The sequence below is a fragment of the Onychostoma macrolepis genome, chromosome 10 (genome assembly GCF_012432095.1).
Source record: "Onychostoma macrolepis isolate SWU-2019 chromosome 10, ASM1243209v1, whole genome shotgun sequence".
NCBI lineage: Eukaryota > Metazoa > Chordata > Actinopteri > Cypriniformes > Cyprinidae > Onychostoma > Onychostoma macrolepis.
In genome coordinates this window covers 6,181,485-6,201,729 of record NC_081164.1, presented here as the reverse complement: position 1 = coordinate 6,201,729, position 20,245 = coordinate 6,181,485, and the positions used below count along the sequence as shown (strand labels likewise).

Genomic DNA, 20,245 nt, shown 5'->3' with positions numbered 1-20,245 from the left:
GATTACTTAACATAGAGCTGAGATCAGAATGTGCTCCTTGGTGCAGCTCCACCGTGAGACCCCCTGGTCCCGGAGGCAGAGCTGCACGACCAGCCCCAGTAAATATAGTTCCTTTCTCTCTCCTTATCTATAAACCATCGTTGTATCCTTCAAAGCAGGACTTTACAGCTAGACCAGCACTAACCACCATAATTCAAACTGGACTTTTCAGTAGTGATACCTTCCTTTATTCACTTTAATCCGAGAGCAAAACATACTGATCATCAGGAAAATAAATGCAAGAAAGCAAAATTCAACTCAAAGCAAGTTTGAAAATGATCAATATACCATCAGTTTACATTAGATGTTGTAAAATATCAATTTGAACAGGCCTTAAACAAACATTTTCTTCATAATGCATCAATGAACCATAAAAAAACCTAATCTTTTGTAGCCTAACACATAATGCAAAATCAAAAAACATCCGTGGCCTTATTGATCAATTCTTCACATGATATCTCTCAGGTCTTTTATAAGAGACAATTTGCCGCCACGGTATAATTTTTGCAAGCGGCGGAAAGATGGTGGAATAATGCGGGCCCATTGATTGACGGATTGATTTAGTGAGAGAGGGGGCGGGGCCTGGCTTCTGCTGAGCTGCGGTTTCACGATCAAGCTTCACGCCAGCCCTCTGAACCTCAGTGTGCTTATTAGATTTGCACATTAATGTTTGATGACTTTGCTCATCCGCACCAGCACAAGCCAATCGGTTGCAGCCAAAGGCACTCAAGGTCAGATGACGACGCATCACTTCCCCCCATGGAGGTGGGGGCAGGGGCGAGGGTGGAAAGGGCGAAGTGTCACCTTTACAACCCATCAGCCAATTAGAAACCCGGCAGGGTGCATTGTGGGAGTATGCAGGGCTCATGTGATCGTGATATATGATATATGCACCAACTCTACTGCTAGTCTGGAAAGGAGATTATGTGTTCGGGAGGATGGGCGGCAAAACAAATGGCTCTATTTGTCCAGTTGATTAAGACAACACATTTCACGTTGCGTTCTGAAGTGAATGCTCTTCATCTTTATCCTGAGGTGAGAGAAAAGAGAGAGATGGATGAATCTTTGGTGGATATAAAGGAAGACAGAGAGCAGGAATTGGACAATAGTGACACACTGAAAATGCTGAGAAATATATCTGTACTTAAAAGACCAGCTTGAATTTCCATGCTGGATTCTGCTGGTCTACCTGGGAGACCATCATGGCTCAAAAATGTTACAGCAACTTTACCTGTATATAATTGGATCTCTGCCAGGGGTTCAGGGCCCACTAGGAGGCCTCAGCAAGTTTCCATAGGGGCCTCGAGATGACTTGAAATAAACAAAATAAGCATTAAAATAAGCTAAAATAACTACAAATCTAAATATTTTCTATTGTAATTTTCCCTCTCGACAACAGTTTTTTTTTCTTTGAAAAACCCATATTGACATATTTCAATTTCTAGAAAAAAATTATGTAAGTTATGTAAAATATTAAAATGGCAATGGACATTTTCATACTAAATAAAATGCTTGTAGTTATGCCAAACAGTGTTATATTATGTAGGGTAGAAATTGCCAGTAAATTTTTATTTTTTTTAATCCTTATCCAGTAAATTATGAATGATTGGAAAAGCCATTTAAATTAATTTGTTGAAATAAGTAGGATCCCTGAAGAACAAATTCATTTTAATTTTTAAACTAATTATTTTAGTTAGGGTGAAGTCAGCTAAAATGGGCCACATTTTGGTAAATGACTTATAATGCCATCAAATAAGCTATGCATGAGATCTAATGATATTCTTATAAATTAGCATGGGTCTCTTTAAATATTTTTATATTTTTTAAATGTGAAAAAGTATAAAAGTTTTAAAATGATGAGAGTTAGAGTATCAGCAGGTACCTTCTTGAGCCACGGCACAACATTCAGGTAAAATGGTCCAGCTGTTCAGTTAAAATTGCCCTATATAAAAAGAGAACAGCACAGGTAATTTCAGCTTAAATCATTTTATTTTTAACAGTAAATTGACACTATTGTCTTTAGTGTGCCATAGCAACACCATAAATGTATTTTATTAAATAAAAAGTTGAATGAATATTTAATTAAACAATGCAATTAAAAATGAACTGATCATGTTGTATAGGTGTGTGTGTTGTTTCTGTGCATTGGTGTCTTTTGTGTGCATGTATGCATGTATGCTTGTGTTTTTTTTAAAGACTGTTAAGATTTTGTATGGATACATATCTACAGTAAGCCTTCAAACCTATTTTCACCCTCAATTTCTGTGTAAAAGTGTGTGTGTGTATATGCAGCCCATTTTACTGACATCTTCCTTTCTATCCCTTTCTCTTCTCTTCTCTCCGTTTCCTTTCTTTGCTCGTCCTCCTACCATAATGTCTACAATGCAATTTTTTTTTAAAAGACTGCAAAGATTTTGTATGGATACATATCTAGGCCTATAAACCTATTTTCACCCTCAATTTCTGTGTAAAAGTGTGTGTGTGTATGCAACCCATTTTAGCTTAACCAGCCATTTCTACCTAAAATGACCTTTTTCAGTTTCTTTTATAAATTAAACTTTTTTATTTGAAAGAGTATGTCAAAACATGGTTCATAAACCTTTGCTTTGTTAGTAAGCTTACTTATAATTGCTTTAGTGCCCTTATTAGTGATGAATGAAATTTTCTATGTCAGGCTCAATTACCTTAATGTAACACTCTGCCCTGCCTGCCTTAAAAAACTCAGACCAATAAAAATTATTGTTACATGTCAACAAGTGTTGAAGCAACAATGCAAGATCAGTTATTGTGGTTTTCTGTAAAAATTGAAAGAGATATGATGCTACAAGCTTATTTGGCCCATTTTACCTGATAGCCCATTTTAGCTGACTTCACCCTACTTACTGTAATCCATGGACTCCTAGCTTGAGAATAGAAGAAAAAAAAAAGATAAATATTTTTCAGTAGATGTACAGTATATCAGTAATGCATTTTATGGATTTAATGATGGATTTTATTATTTATTTTATTTTATTGGTAACATAGGGAAACAATAGGGAACAAGCATAGGGAACAATTCTCACCATTAACTACTTGTTTATTAGCATAACTATTATTAACATATTGGCTTTATTAGTACTTATAAAGCACATATTCTGTATGACCATATTCTACATCCCTAATCCTACCCAATACCTAAACTTAACAACTGCCTTTCTAACTATTAATAAGCAGCAAATTAGGAGTTTATTGAGGAAAAAGTTGTAGTTAATCGTTTGTTAATAGCAAGAATTGACCATTTTTATTTCATTTTTTTTATTATGTCAGTACTTAAAATATTAAAAATGAATACCAAAGAACAATGCTAAAAACCAATGCTTTATAACACTCAACATCAGTGTAACAACATCAGTGTACACTAACAGCTAGCTATATAAAGTCTAATAAAATTGTCTCCTATAGTGTAACTGAGCCAAATGTGGTTATTTTTGTTTTTGTTTTTTTGAGGACAGTTCTTCAAAGCAATAATGTGGGTTTGTTACCCAGAGGCAACGCTGTGCAATTAAAATCAGGGTTAAAGAAGCCTGGTGGGGACACCAGCATTCCAAAAACAACATATGCTGTTGACCGGCCATGCTGGTCTTTTTTAGCTGGGACTTGACTTGGACGAGATGAAAGTGTTTAAGAGAAGAAGAGACAGAACGAGGTATCCATTTGGAGTGTGCCGCACTGGCATCTGTGTCTTCAGTCTCCTGGCACTAGAAGTGTTTGGAGATGGAGATTTTCCTTGAAGTCGTCTGTCGGCGCTCGCCAAGAATAAAGCCTCCATCTGACACTCAAAGGTAAAATGTAATGCCAAAATGCTCCTGCAGACCGAGTCCTCAAAAACTTTAACACCACCCTGCTGCGTGGAGCTTTATAAAACTCAGACCATCTGTTTCACCTTTCTATAGCTGTCCCTTCTCCACAGCAGGACTTTTCAGCTCTCAAAGGTTCTGCCATCCATCTAAAACTAAGATCACTTAACAAAAAGCTGAGATCAGCATGTGCTCCCTGATGCAGCTCCACTGTGAGACCTTCTGGTCCCAGAGGCGGAGCTCCTTGTAAATATACTTCCACCCCTTTTCAAATAGCTCAACCCACATATTCCCCATTGAGCAAAAGTTTAACAACACTCTCCTAGCCTAGAAACTAACATTGCCTCCTCCACAGCAGGACTTTCCCATTCTCAGAGGTCCTGCCATCAATCCAAACTAAGATCATTTCACAAAAAGCTGAGATCAGCATAAGCTCCCTGATGTAGCTCCACTGTGAGGTCCACTGCTCCCAGAGGCGGAGCTCCCTGTAAATGTACCTACTTCCCTTTTCAAGAAACTCGACCTACAAATCCCCCATTGGGCAAATGTTAACAACAATTTCCTAGCCTAGAAACTAACATTGCCTCCTCCACAGCAGCGCTTTTCGGCTCTCAGAGGTCTTGCCATCTATCCAAAACGAAGATCATGTAACAAAAAGCTGAGATCAGCATGTGCTCCCTCATGCAGCTCCATCATGAGGCATCCTGGTCCAAGAGGCGGAGCTCCCTGTAAATATACATCCTTCCCCTTTTGAGAAGCTTAACCTACAAATCCCCCATTGGGCAAATTTTTAACAACACTCTCCTAGCCTAAAAACGTTGCCTCCTCCACAATAGGACTTTCCAGTCATCTAAAACTAAGATGACTTAAAAGGCTAAGATCAGCATGAGCTCCCCTGTTGCAGTTCCATCATGAGACTCTCTGGTCCCAGAGGCAAAGAGTACAGTGCAAATATACTTCCTTCCCCTTTCAAGAAGCTCAGTTTAACAACACTCTCCTAGAAACTTCGCACCCTCCACAGCAGGAATTTCCAGCTCTCACAGGTCCTGCCATCCATCCCCTTGGTCCCAGAGGCGGAGCTGCACGACCAGTCCCTGTAAATATACTTCCTTACTCATTTAAGGGGCTCGATTTACAAATCCCCCAGTGGATCCTATTGGGCAAATGATTAACAACACACTCTAGCCCCGTAATGTCACCACCTCCACACACACACATACCAAATTCACACCCCATAAATCCTTCATCCCTGTTGCCCGGCTGACAGGTAGCATCACCTAGGGAGGGCAGAGGCAGCAGAGCGAAAGAGAAATAAAACGGCTGCAGCTGCTTTCCACAGCCTCATCATGCACAATTACAACAACTGGCACCACAAAAAGGAACATGAGCTCTGAAATGTCAGCAGGCATCATAAATTACAGGACACACCGGAGAGGCAGTTACTCACGAGTGCCTGCGTGCAGATGAGAAAAAAATAGAGTGTTAATGGGAGAATGATCTACTGCAGTACTTGCTTGTGTTTATGTTGAATTTGAAGAAGCAGCTGATTAATGTCAATTAATACAGACAGTTGATTGGCTAATTTAAATATACATGGTGTAGAAATCGATATGTACAATGTAAAAATTACAATGATTTTTGTTATGTTCCAGTAAAATATATGAATATGGCAAAAGCATTATAAATTTGAGAAAAATTATGTAAAATGTACACTTGTTTACACATAATATATCTTGAATTATTGTTTTACCTAATAGGCAAATAGCCCCCCCCCCCTTAAGCGTAAACACTACATTTTATTAAACTTATTACATAAAGGCACAGAGGAGCGATAACGCAATAAAACACAAGCAATAAAAAACACTGACAGCCTCGAGAATTTAAAGTGGCAGACAAAACTGCAGTATGTGCTTATAAAAAAAAAAAAGGAACAATATTGCACGTTGGTATGGATGCTAATATAGTTATGATTATAGTTATCTTTATCATTACCAGTATGCAAAAATAATCAGTATGCAAATATTACAATAACATCAATGTTAGTTGTCATCATTTACTCAACACAAAAGAAGATATTTTGAAGAATGTTGGCAACTAAACAGTTACCAACAGCTACCAGCAACTGTTTGATTGTCACAATTCTTCAAAATATATAGAAAGAGATTCATACAGATTTGGAACAACATGGGGGTGAGTAAATGATGACAAAATTAGCATTTGCTAAAAAGTATAAATGATAACACACAGAGTCAGTAAGCTTGAACAGCTTGAGCTAGATCAATGGCAGAAATGTAAAAGTGTAGAGTTAAACCCCTAATGAGAATGTTTGAGAAATATCAATACATTGTAGCCTTGCAAGCATTGTAATTAAAGTCTATTTGTCTTACCTCTGGCACCGAACCCAATGCATCTCTCTTACTCGTGTGGCTTTTGACCTTTGAGTTACAGTGTCCTCTCCTGAGAAATCATTTGCTCTTCCACGTGTTCCTGCTCATGGCACTCCAGGGACAAAGACACGACTCTGTCAACACATCTACACTCCCTTAAGAGTCTCCCTTCATCTTTTACAAGGCAAATAATAACAACTTCTACATATGCTGCGGTTTTTCCCAAACATCATAGACCTAAGCCTAAGGCTTTTTTTTTTTCATCAAGCAGGTAAAAATTGTCTAGACATTTAGAAAAGTAACAGCACACCTTGTATGATTTAAGCTATCATATAAATAGCACAAACAGTAGTTGAATTATGCACCAAGCTTGAACTGAAAAAACCCTCAAGTATGATCAACAGTAATAGTCATGCTTGCCAAAATTACTGTGAGTGCATGTATTACTAATTTCTAAGTTATGAGGGTTTTTGTAATTGGACAGCTGTGTTAATTTGCAAAAAGCAATATTGAACAGAGCTATAAACAAAGTTGATGCAGTGGCAAGGGTGTAATTAACAGAAAGAGCTCCATCATGTGGTAAGCACTGCGATACTGCAGAGAGGAAAACCAGTACACTGCATACTGTACACTGCATACTTACGCCTCTCGCTGTTGCTAAAAACAAACATTATGTTACTAATATGTTGCATAATGAAACAAATAGGCTATTTCTTTATGCAGTGATAATTGCTTCAGAAACTACATACTAGTATATCATTGTCACATGACCTTGTTACATTGTGTATAGGTGCTATATGTGCATTTTTATGGAATTTCTAGCAAGAAAACTCAAATGAGGTGTCTCATATTGCACCTGGCTAGGCTCTGCAAACAGCATCCGACTATATATGGAAATCCAATATATATATATATATATATATATATATATATATATATATAAAGAGTTCATTCGCAAAAACAGATAACTCCATTTTTAACAATTTTCAAAAAGCTTGTTTTTTCATTGTGCATTCCAATTATATATACGGAAAACAAAAAAAAACAAATTTAATAATAATAATAATAATAATAGTAATAGTAATAGTAGTAACTAACTTGCATTGTGGGACAAAGCGCTAATGCCATGTGCAGTTTGTGTATTGTTTGCATCAAATTTTGTCAAAATGAATAAATCACCAGTATTCCAGCCATACAAATTACAATACACCTTATACATACTATATACTAAAAATAGTTAAGGTAGTCTGCCAGTGTGCCTACGCAAACACACCCACCCACCCACACACACACACACACACACACACACACACGGAGTGCAGAGCAGAGCTGTTGTAGGTAGAGTGAGTAATCTGAAAGTCAATAAAGCTTGTCCTAGATATCATATAATTGTCTCTGCTCTGCAATCAGAGCTCATTTTCATCAAGTGCCCCTCACTACAGTGTTCATCGCCTAGTGGTTTACGATTGGAGCCTTTAGCTAAAAGGTTAGAGTTTTGATCATGAGGCTGATGAGAAATGGGAATTAACCAGCGAATAAACTAATCTAAGATCTGTGTTTCCTGTATTAGCAGTCAGAGGCATGTGTGCGCCGAGAGACCCATGGCTCTAACATTAGTTTAAATGTCTCTCAAATGAATCATCCGACCCCTTACGTGCTGCAGCTTTTACACACACACACACACACACACACACACACACACACACACAGGAGTGAGTCTCGTTCTCTGGATGAGCTGTCTGCCCTGCAGAGAAAGTAAATGGAGAAACGTGTAGGTGGGCAACGAAGACATTGGGGGAAGAGACCTTTGTGAGGCATGAAGGTAATTTCTAATGTCACAATTATTTGCATGTAGTGTGACATAATTATGTGAATGTGTGTTTGGTAACAGAGCTATATTTAGTGTGTTTATTTGTCAAAGCATGCATTCTGGGACAAAAACACAGTAAAAAAACTTTTGTGTTTCAGCTCTTTACATCAGAATAAAGTTTCACGGAGAAAAATACTAATGTTGTCAAGCACAAATAGCAAGCGTGAGTCACAGCAAAATAAATGTTTTTTTGTTTGTTTGTTTTTTTGGTCAATTTACATCTGATCTGTCTCTGTTAAAAAGCCCAAAACAATTACATTTTGAATAGTGTATAATATTGTAAATGCAGACAAATCAGATATTTTTAAAGCTTTGAAGCTAACTACAACCAAACTAAACAACAACAAAAAAAGCTCTATCCTTTAAATGTGTGTAGACAGATTAGCCGTTTCATTCACACTAGGGGTTGAACGACTTCTGATTTTTTAAAGTCGACTTTTATGTGAAGAAAGTCGATTCGAAGTCGACTAGTCGCTGATGACGTCATTAATGAACAAATAAGTCTGGAGCTGTGACAAACACCTTGTGCACAGCTATGGCATATGACACAGTGCTGCCCACATGGCTATTGCTCCTCTAACAGCTTATTTTTATCAGTTCTTTTGTCTTTATATTCGTTATATTTCTCACAGATTTCTGCTCGTTCTAAATCACATACAGATAAAGTTGCACAGTAAAGATTACATTCATATGAATGCATTAGTGAGAGCGATTGCGTGTGTGAATTAATTCTACCTGGCAGCTACTGTCTACTAGTAATGAAGCTGTGGGATTTAGTTAATAAGAAATATATGCTTGAACGTTTCAGTTTCTAAGCTATTTTATTGAGAAATCGCAGAACGGTGTTGACAATACATTTCCGCGCTGAACGATTCTGTGCTCATCGCGCGCGATGTATGTGTGTGCGTTACAGAGCAGCAGCGCATTATATTAGAATGGCGATTAACTGACCTGTACTATAAGCTGTTTAAAACGTGCATTCTCCCGTTCAGTTTTGAGCATCCAGTAATATAATCACACATGTCTTGTGGAGCGCTTTCAGAGTATGCATTTATTTGTTATTTTAACTGTTTGGAAACGGAGCGTAAATGTGGAAGTCCTTCAGAGATTTATTATATTGTTGCGTCCTCTATAGGGCCAGCGACTATTCCACGTCAAGTTTAAAGCGTCATGGCAGAGCATTAAAGTCGACTAGTCGATTAGTTGGTGCAAGTACCCCTAATTCACACAAACAGGAACAACATTAGGCCTAAAAATTCAGCTTTTTGATTTGATTTGATTGTAAATGCAATTACAACTCTTAAACAGAATAGTTCACCCAAATCCACCATTAAGGCATTTTAACTTATATTTTAACCATTGCTTCTGGCCAAACTTTGGTTCATAATTCATAATAACACTTCCTTCATCTAGTTTTGGGTCAACTTTTCCTCTAAGTTGTCTTTGCTAGAACATAATCACACAAATACTACTAGTACTACAATAGAGTTAGTGTTTGAAAATTAGTTACTTGTAATTATACATAATTCACTGTTACTACTATAGTAAATACATATAACATGCAACAAGGCCACTATAAAATAAAGTGTTAGCAATGTACCTTGTTTTAATGCTATGACTGTTGAGAGCACATTTTGCATTTGTACAGATGTTACATTTATCACGTTCTCCCAGACATTGTCAAGAATATTCAATAACCAAGAATCAAATGAGAAATCTGAAGAAATTTGCTAAGAAATAGCACGTGCTACAATCAATGCATTTATTAAGACAATATATGAAAATGTACTACAGTGTCTAAAGTAGGTGATGTCCTCTATAGCAATGACTTTATCCTGTTTATTTCTGTACCAGTCGGTCAGACACATTTATTATCTTAAAAGGTATTTTGGCCTAAATCTCTTCAGAAGTATTTTTGGTCTGGCTCACATGGATGGCTGTCATGAGGTCAAGACAACATTTTAGTTGAGGTAAAAAAATTAACTTCCCTTCGTTACACTTTTTTTCTTCCAGTTTTCCATGCATTTTTGATATCGTTTTGACCTCTGTAGCCATGAAAAGTCTACCTGAAGTTCTCTGGTAAAGGTGCTGGTCTATAAGCAATCATTCATTACTAATTTTTCCTAATATGAATAAATGAATTGAAACATTAGCTCATAAAACAGAGGCCTACTTTTTTTTCTACTCCTTTTTTTCATTATTTTCTTGTGATCTTGTAAGGTAAAACATCTCGGGCCAATTAAATTTGGACAACATTCATCCCACAGCCTGTTTTAAATGTAGCTGGGTTGACAAAAACCTATGCTGGTCCCCCAATGTCCATGATAGTTACAGCCCTAAAACATAATTTCCTGAAAATTCAGCAATAACCTTTTCAAATGTAATGGTTAAAAAATGTGCATAGCATAAAGGCATAATTTCCTGATAATGAACCAGAGGAGGAACCTGCAGATGTTTAGATCCAAAGTTCTGGCATGAAACTCTAGATGGTGCAGTCCAATAGGTCAAACTCAATCTGACATAATCACATCATTATCATATGACACTGATTGGTTCTTTTCGTAACAGCAGCCAATGAGCTCGCTGCTCAACATTCAAATGGCCAAATAAAAGCCCAGATGAAAACAAGAGAGGGTCAATAAAAAGAGGAGCAAAGAGAGCAGGAGACGGCACTAAAAGCACACCTGCTCAGCTGCTGTGAGTGGAGCTCTGCAGGTCACCTTCAGCTCCCCTGCTGCCATTCATGCCGTCTCAACCTTCATCAGTATCTCACACCTGGCCTGAACCACTTTGCCAACTGTGCTTCATGTGTAACAACAGTTGGGACACACTATCCACACTAAAGGGGACAAGGGAACAGCTAGACCCGCACAATCTAAGCTCCCTTGACTTCCAGTTTTCTGCCCCATATGGACACAAGCCTTATCCATCAGCGACCACATTCACCTCTCCCCAGCTTCTTTATCTAATGCTATTTGTACATGACATTTTAATATCCTGACTGTAGGCTCAGACTAGACCCAAATGATGTAATCCAGGAGCAGATCCCTTGCTATTCACGTAACACCATGAATAAGGAATTAAGGAGACAATAAATGATCTTTGAGTTTTACAATGGAAAGTTTGTACAAAAAAAACAAAACAGGATTCTTTGCTGAATAAAAAGTTCAATAGAACAGAAATAACATTTTTTTTAGTAAAATAATTTACTGTCATTTTTGATCAACTGAATGCATCCATTCTCAATAAAAGTATTATTACTTAGTATCATTACTCCAGTCTTCAGTGTCACATGATCCTTCAGAAATCATTCTAATATGCTGATTTATACTGCCTTGACGCCATATCATAAATTACCGTAATTTTGAGATGACAACAACACGTGACGTTCTTGGAATTATGCTTTTCTATGGCAACACTATCAACGCCTAAACAGAGCCTGCAGTGGTCAGGTGGTGCAGCGGTTACGAGGTACAAGTCGTAGCTCTCAGAAAACTCCCAGTTCACAAGTTGTAATTACAAGTTCTACGAGGACGTGAAAGCTTTTTACAAGTTGGAATCTCGTAATTACGTGAATTCCGATATGGCGTGATCGCACCTTTATTATCAGTGTTGAAACTGTTGTGCTGCTTAATATTTTTTTGGAATCTGTGATTTTGATTCTTTGATTATGCTTTGATTAAGCTATATGATATAGCTTTCCTGTAGCTCAAATAGTAGAGCATGGCACTAGCAATGCCAAGATCATGGGTTCGATTCCCAGGGAAAGCAAGAGCTGATAAAATGTAAAAACTGTAACTTGAATGGAATGTAAGTCGCTTTGGATAAAAGCGTCTGCCAAATGCGTAAATGTAAATGATTAATATACATATTTTTATCCATTTAAGACATCCTTGCTAAATAAAAGTATTGATTTCTTTAAAAAAAAAAAAAGGAAAGAAAAAAAATGAACTGATCCCAAACCTTTGAATAGTAGTGTTTATTGTAACACAAAATTTCTATTTTGAATAAATTTTGTTCTTTTTAACTTTTTATTTATCAAATAATCCTGAATAAATTACCACAGGTCCCAAAATATATTAAGCAGCACAACTGTTTCCAGCACTGATTATAAATCAGCATATCAAAATGATTTCTGAAGGATCGTGTGACACTGAAGACTAGAGTAATGATGCTGAAAATTCAGCTTTGCTTCACAGGAATGAATTATATTTTAAAGTATGTTAAAATAGAAAACTGTTATAAACTGCAATAATTGTCACACCTCAAGGACCCATTTTGTTATGTTTCCTTCCCCATGTGCTCTGTGTGACCTCATGTCTGATTATTGTCATTTGGTTCAGGTGTGTGTCATTAATTACCCTCATCAGCCCTCCTATTTAAGTTGTGTTCAGTTCACTGTTTGTGGTCCGGTCTACTACATCTATATATGTGCATCCTGCCTGTCCGTCCTGTGTTTGCCCTATTGTAGATGTTACCCTGTGTGTTAGACCCTCTTCTTTGCTTTGCTGGTTTGTTTACATCTAGCTAGCACAATTCCTTGCACTCAGGCAGTTTGGCGTGACTTGCCTGGAACGCTACAAAGTCGTGGTTTGAAGTCATGACTTACGGGCTCAAAAACCTGCCTGGAATGCAGCGTTACTGTACAAATTTCTCTAAGTTACACAAATGCACCAACAGATGGCAGTATTGAACTGAAAATAACCGATGTTAGCGTCATAACTTGTTAGCGTCATACTGGATCAGATTGTGTGCGTTTGAGACGGAGTGAAGATTGTTCTTTGTGATCGTCATAATAAAAAATATTATAATAAAAAATAGGCTTTAAAAAGATCGGTATCGGTGACCAGCCATCAGTATCAGCATAGACAATGAGTCAGGATGGCAACATTTAGAGACGCGGTTTAAGAGACTGGTTGGTGAAATGAGAGACTTACTGGTAGAAATGGACAGTGTGAAAAGAGCTCTTTCTGCATCATGAAAATCCCTCTCCTGTACCTTTCAATCCTGATCATCACTCAGAAAGTGAACTGATTCGTTTCCCCATTTCAGTCCTACATCGTCCAAAACCTTATAAGCATTCTGAACTGATTCAGTCTGCTCCACAGTTAGCTCAACACATAGGCAATCAGCAGAATCCAGGGACTTCCTCTGCCTTACCACAAATGCAGCTTACCCGCTCAGCTTCCGTGCCAGTGTTTGTGCCAGGGCCTTTACCAGTTGTACAGCCAAGGCAAATTCCCAGGTCATGCTCGATGCCACAGATGCCTCCTCGGGTCAAGCTTCAACCACGACCACAATTACATACAACACAGTCGTTATTGTGGCCACAGACAGTCCCATATGCGCTACACACTCCCCCGGTACAGCAACCAGCAGCAGCACAATTCTGTCAGAGTCAATCAGGTACTCAAACCACGTACCATTCGCCACCACCTCAGAGATCATTCTCACAAGTTCCACAACCTCAATCGTCTTACTTCATGCCACAGTATGTTCCATCCCAAGCCTTTGGCTAACAAGCTCCAATGCCAACATCTGCCCTGAGTAACTACCCAAACCAGCCTACAATGCCAGGTCTGATGGAAATGGCTATCACTGCTTCCTATGGCATGCCAAATCCCAAAATGCTACCCTTCTCTTCAGGTAAAGAGAGTGACTTTCTCATACTCAAAAAGGGACTTGACAGCATACTCAGCCCTCACCCCCATTTGACCTGAGGATTATGAGTACCAAGTTCTTCTTGATCACTTGAAATTACCTACTGCCTATCAAGTTGCAAAGCTGTTTGTTAACAGCCCAATGCCATACACCCATTCAATGCAAGCCCTACAGCAACATTATGGACAACCCAGACAGCTGGTCCAAAGTGACCTCAAGGAAATCCTTCATGCACCAACCGTGAAAACTGGTGACGCTCAAGGATTTGAAGACTTTGCTGCTGCAGTGAACACTTTGGTGAGTATGCTGAGCACATTAGATGGTCCTGCTAGACCTGAGCTGCAATGCGGTTCTCGTGTGGACACATTACTCACTAAGTTACCTGTCAGTTACAGAGATTCCTTCATTGAACATTGTCTTGCCCAAGGAATTCTCATGAGCGGCACTACTCGCATTTACACTCTACCCGACTTTGCTCAGTGGCTCGAGAAAAAGTCTCAAGCAATACAAATCGCCCGACGAGTTTCAGAGACAGTTCACATAGAGCTCTCACGCAGAGAATCAAGACAGCCAAGGCCTCAGAAGTTCAAAACTACTACCATTCTCCTTGGCAATAAGGATGAGACCAAAGCTGATCTCCAGTGCAGTGTCATTCCTCCTCTTGCTCCAGCCTCAGTCACCACCAAAAGAAGAGAGAGATTTAAGACATTCTGTCCTTATTGTAATAACCAGGACCATTACCTCAGTGCTTGTGCTGAATTTGCCAAACTGAGTCAGTCTGAACGGGCTAACTGGATAAATGAGAAAGGAAGGTGTTGGCGGTGTGGTCGTGGACATAAGCCTGACAAGTGCACTCTGAAGAAACCTTGCTCCAGCTGTGGTGGACAGCAAGTACACAATCAGTACAACCCCTCATACAATCTACATGGATAAGGTGAGCCATTCAGGGAGGGTCATGTTAAAGGTAGTCCCCATCCAGCTTTGTAATGGGAAAATAACACTTAATACATTCGCTGTATTAGATGATGGCTCAGAAAGGATGGTCATACTGGAAGCAGCAGTGAAGCATCTTGGCCTGACAGGTACAGATGAAGTCTTAACGCTGAGAACAATCAGACAGGATATTGTCCAGCTTCAGGGGACTGCTGTATCTTTTGATGTGTCTGCTCTCTCAAACCCAAGGGTTAAGTTTCAGATTGTACATGCCTTTTCTGCTAGTGAATTGAACCTGGCTCAATAGCTATGTCCAGCAGACACCTTAAAATGGAATTATGGACATCTGAAGGGAATCCCATTAAAGGCGTTTACTGATGTACAGTCTATGGTGCTCATCGGATCCGATCATCCACTTTTGATAACACCTGTTAGTCCTGTTCGTTTGGGCCCACCAGGAACTCCCATTGCAACTCATACTCTGTTAGGATGGACAGTTCAAGGTCCCACAGCCTTTCTGCACCACCCACAAGGTGAAAGCTCCTGTTTGCACACAAGGTTTCCTTCCCCTGCTCAAGCCCTACATCAGCATGTCGAAAAGCTTTGGCAGCTAGATACCTTGCCATTCCAGAGTACCAGGGATGTGACCTGTTCCAAACAAGACCAAAGGGCTATGGAAATGCTTGAAGAGAAAACTGTGTGTCCTAGTGGATGTAGTAAGCCATTATGCAACTCCTCTTCTCCGTCAAAAGAATGCTGCTCACCTCAAGGATCCTTCCACTGCCGGAGCGCAGACTAAGCCGTAGGGCTGGGCAATATATCGAACACGATATACATGCGCCTCTCGTCAGTAAAGCTGGTTCCGTGATTAGCTGTCAGTGATCTACGGCTCTGTGTATTAAATGGCGCTCTATTTGAAAACAGGTGATGGAGATTTAGCGCTAATCACGGAACCGGCTTTACTGACTAGATGCGCATGAATATCACGTTTGATATATCGCCCAGCCCTACTAAACCATAATCCTGAACAAGCTGCAGCGCACAATGCTGAAATAAACAAATTGGAGAATGCTGGTTATGCAGTGAAAATCACAGTTGATGAAGCTAACAAATCACGAGAGTCTTGGTATATACCACACCATATGGTATATCACAACAAAAAGGCTAGAGTAGTTTTTAATTGTTTATACCGCTATCAGCAAGCCTGTCTGAATGACAATCTGCTGCCAGGACCTACTCTTGGTCCATCCCTACTCGGGGTACTCCTACGGTTTAGAGAGCATGCAGCAGCAATCAGTGGGGACATCAAGGCCATGTTACATCAGGTGAGGCTTCTCCCTGCTGACCAGCCCTTGCTTCGTTTCCTGTGGAGGAATATGGAGAGAGAGTGCAGTCCAGACATTTATGAATGGTGGGTGTTGCCATTTGGAACGACGTGTAGCCCATGCTGTGCAGTCTACGCTCTCCAACGATATGTCACGAGACCATATAGCCGGCAATGAAGATATGATGGAGTCTGTACTGCGTGCTTTCTACGTGGACAATTGTCTTCAATCATTCCATACTTCAAAACAGGCCAAAGAATTCATTGATAAGCTCTGTGATTTTCTTGCTGCTGGGGCCTTCGGAATACGACAATGGGCAAGCAACATCCCAGATGTAATATCTCACCTTCCAACTGAAGCAAGATCACAGGGTTGTGAACTTTGACTGATGGAAAACAAAGTGGACCCTTAAGAATCTACTTTCGGGCTAAAGTGGCACTGTGTCTCTGATAACATCAGGTACAAGCAACGAGCCATGTCTGACAAAGCACCCACCATGAGAAATGTGTGCAGGACACTTGCCAGCCAATATGATCCTCTAGGGTTTATTATTCCATTCACCACCTGGGCCAAAGTCCTCATTCAGGCTCTCTGGAAAATGGATAGAGAATGGGATAATCCTATTGAAGGCAAGCTCCTCTCTTTATGGCAAACATGGGAAGATGAACTGCCCTATCTACAGAAAATAGCTCTGCAGCTGTCGATCTCCATGTATTTTGTGATGCTTCAGAGGAGGCCTATGGGTCTGTGGCCTATCTTCGAATGGAGGATGAGCAGGGCCACACCCATGTGTCTTTTGTCATGGCCAGGTTCCGGTTTGCACCAAAGAAGCAGCTCTCAATGCCTCGCTTAGAGCTTTGTGCAGCATTGATTGGCACCCAACTAGCTCGGGTACTACAGACAGAACTTAGCCTCGACACTGTGATCAGACTCTACAATAGTACTGAGTTGGATAAAATCAGAGTCCTGCCAATATAAAGTGTTTGTAGGGACCAGAATCTCTGAGATTCAAAATCTTGTATGAGCAGACAATTGAATTGGACAATTGGACAATCCTGCAGATGACATAACGAGGGGAAGAAAGTTGTTGGAATTGTCTGTTCTATGCAGATGGAGAGATGACCCCTCTTTCTTGCTTCACCCTCCAAATCAATAGCCTACATGCCCGCCACCAAACTTTGTATAACAGGAGGAATTACGCAAAAAAAAGCAGAAACCAGTGCCAACCAGTAGTCGCCTAAGAACTCTCTCTCCAGTTTATGACCAATCTCTGGGCATGATCCGTGTTGGTGGTTGACTCCGCAAAGCAGAAGTACTAGAAGAGGATGAAACTGATCCCAGTCATCCAGTGACAAAGTTACTAATCAAAGACTTTGACCATCGGCTTCTCCATGCTGGACCTGATAGAGTTTTCTCTGAACTGAGGAGGACCTACTGGATCTTAAGGGGTATACAAGCTTACATCCGCGGAAATGTACCGAATGTATTAAATGGCGTCAGAAGCCTGCTGTGCCTAGAATGGCTGATCTGCCCTCTGCACGCTTACGCCTGTTTAAACCTCCCTTCTGGTCTACAGGAGTTGACTGCTTCGGTCCCTACCACATTTAAATTGGAAGACAACACGAGAAACATTGTGTTCAAATGCCTAACGACAAGGTGCATGCATTTAGTCCACCTCTGTAATATGGATACAGACTCCTTTTTGCTGGCGCTCAGAAGATTTGTAGCAAGATGAGGCAAGCCTTATGAACTCCTCTGTGATCAAGGCACAAACTTCCATGGAGGAGAAAGGGAATTACAGGATGCTTTAGCTTCCCTCAAGCCTGAGCTACAATAACAGCTAGCCAAGCAGAATATTGACTTCAAATTTAACCCGCCTCATGCTCCCCATTTTGGAGGAACATGGGAGAGAGAAATCAAATCCATCAAGGCCTTCTTGCAAGTAGTGCTAAAGGACCTGATCCTTCCTGAAGAGGTACCGAGGACCAGAGATGTTCACAAGTCTTTAACTTGGAGTCCAAGTCAAGTCTGAAGTCTTTAACTTGGAGTCCGAGTCAAGTCTGAAGTCTTTAACCTGGAGTCCGAGTCGAGTCTCAAGTAATGTAATGGCTCGCTAAAAAAAATCCCATTCAGAATCCTCATGTATTGAAATGTTCCTATTTACGAAGCTGTTTTATAGACTATAAAATATATGATCTATGTTCGGCTTTGTAAAAAACAAAATAGGTGTTAAGATGTAAGGTTAATGTACATCCAGCCTGTTGCTATGTTTTAAACCATTACCATGTTCAAAACAGATTTCTGTAATCAAATTCTATAATAAGAGTCCGATCTACCATGACACATAAGGAAATATGTGACACAGATATTACGAAACCATACAAATAAAGTATTTTTTTATGATATAAGTAAGGGGTATTCAATTAAAGTTCCAAGAGGTTCTTTATATTTCCAGACAAACAAAAAACATTTTTACGTTTTACATTTAGATACATGCCAGGCCATGTGACAGAAAAAAAAATAAATAAATACTGTTTCTGTTCTGGGTTTTCCTCCCGAAATCTATACTATTTTAATATTTTAATTAAAATCAATATCTACTAAAAACAATGTAGCTACAATAATCAAAACGTTCTCATCTTGAGCAAAAAAGAAAGATTACTAGCAGTTTCAAAGTTTAAGTTCTATCTTAGCCATCTAACAACAATTTTACAAAATTACATGCATCTTTTGAAATGTTCTTAGCCTACATATTAATAATGCTAAATGTAGATCAGAAACATCTTGTCACCTTGTCGCCTGGTTTGAACAGAGTCATAGGTTATAGATAGATAAATAGATAGTAAGAAAAAGAACTATATTTGCAGCATTGTTTTTTTTTCTGTTGTGTTTTAGTGAAAGTAATCTATAATTTTGCTGCTCACCGTGTTTCTGTTGTTGTTGTTAAAATAACCGCGTCATCGCAGCTCTTGAACTTGGTGCTGGTGTACCGACAAAACATGCTACCTATCAGACTGTGCTACCAATAATATATTTGCATTGTTTTAAGGGTAAGTTTAGGGTAAGGGTAGGTGTGGACGGGTAGGTATAGGGTAGGGGTAGGTATTGACATTAAAAAAAGCCTCAACCCACATGAATAAGATGCTGGTAGCACAATCTGATAGGTAGCATTTTTCTATCGATTTGTGCTACCTATCTTTTTAATTGGAGGTAGCACAATCCGAGCGGGTAGCACAAATCGTCAGAACACCGGCGCACATCCGGAGAGAAAGAGAAAGCGCACGGAGCTGAAAGGGCTTGAATAAAGTGTGTTTGGCTTTAGATAAAAATACTAGAGTATATAGCGCTGAAAGATATTTGCCATAAACGCCGCTTGTTATGTGATCCGCTCTGCTGTTTTGACTCACTGCTCTCTTAAAACAGTGCTGCTGTTACGGCTCGTGGTCCGGATGGATGCCGGGGTGCAGCTGCAGGCCGCCTTTTGAATATCAGTTTTATAAGTATTTAAAGATAAAAGACTCGAGTTGCTTTTAAAATATTCACGAGTTCTTTTCCAAGAGTCGAGTCAAGTCTGGAGTCATTTCAGGTCGAGTCTGAGTCAAGTCTGAAGTCTATAAAAATGCGACTCGAGTCCGAGTCACTAACTCGAGTGCCCATCTCTGCTGAGGACTGTATTGATTGAAGTCGAAGGCATGATGAACTCAAAACCTCTGGGATGTGTGTCGTCAGACATCTCAGATCCTGATCCAATCACTCCCAACTTGCTGCTCATGGGGCGGCGGGATGCCTCCCTTCCACAAGCTGTGTATGGACCAAGTGATCTATTGGGACGTAGGCGCTACCGACACAGCCAGGTGATAGCTGATCACTTCTGGAGTCAGTTCATTCGGAAATATTTACCCAGTCTGCAACTTCGTCATAAATGGCAGAACTCTTCTCCAAAGTGGTTATGGTTGTCGACCCTCAATTACCCAGAACCTTATGGCCAGTTGGCCGTGTTACGAGAGTCATTACAAGTGATGATGGCAATGTACGCACCGCAGAGGTAAACATCAGTGACCGTACATATACTAGGGGTGTAAATCAGATGGTTGGTCACGATACGATACGATATCGATTCTCAGACCCAGCGATACGATATTTGCCGATACCTCAAAATTCTACAATTTGATTACGATTCGATTCGATACAAAA

At 39.7% G+C, this 20,245-nt stretch overlaps 1 long non-coding RNA gene and 1 other non-coding gene across 2 annotated transcripts in view; one reads left to right on the top strand and one right to left on the bottom strand.

Moving 5' to 3' along the window:
* Positions 1–376: 376 nt before the first annotated feature.
* LOC131547884 (uncharacterized) overlaps positions 377–20,245 on the bottom strand; it is a 31,098-nt gene continuing 11,229 nt past the window's right edge. Inside the window, exons 2-4 of the long non-coding RNA XR_009273048.1 lie at positions 1,922–1,981; positions 1,271–1,350; positions 377–1,069 (exon numbers count right to left, since the gene is read on the bottom strand). This is a non-coding gene — a long non-coding RNA (uncharacterized LOC131547884). The remainder of the gene's footprint in view (positions 1,070–1,270; positions 1,351–1,921; positions 1,982–20,245) is intronic.
* trnaa-agc (transfer RNA alanine (anticodon AGC)) lies at positions 11,829–11,903 on the top strand. Its single transcript has one exon. It is a non-coding gene; the product is annotated as a tRNA-Ala (tRNA).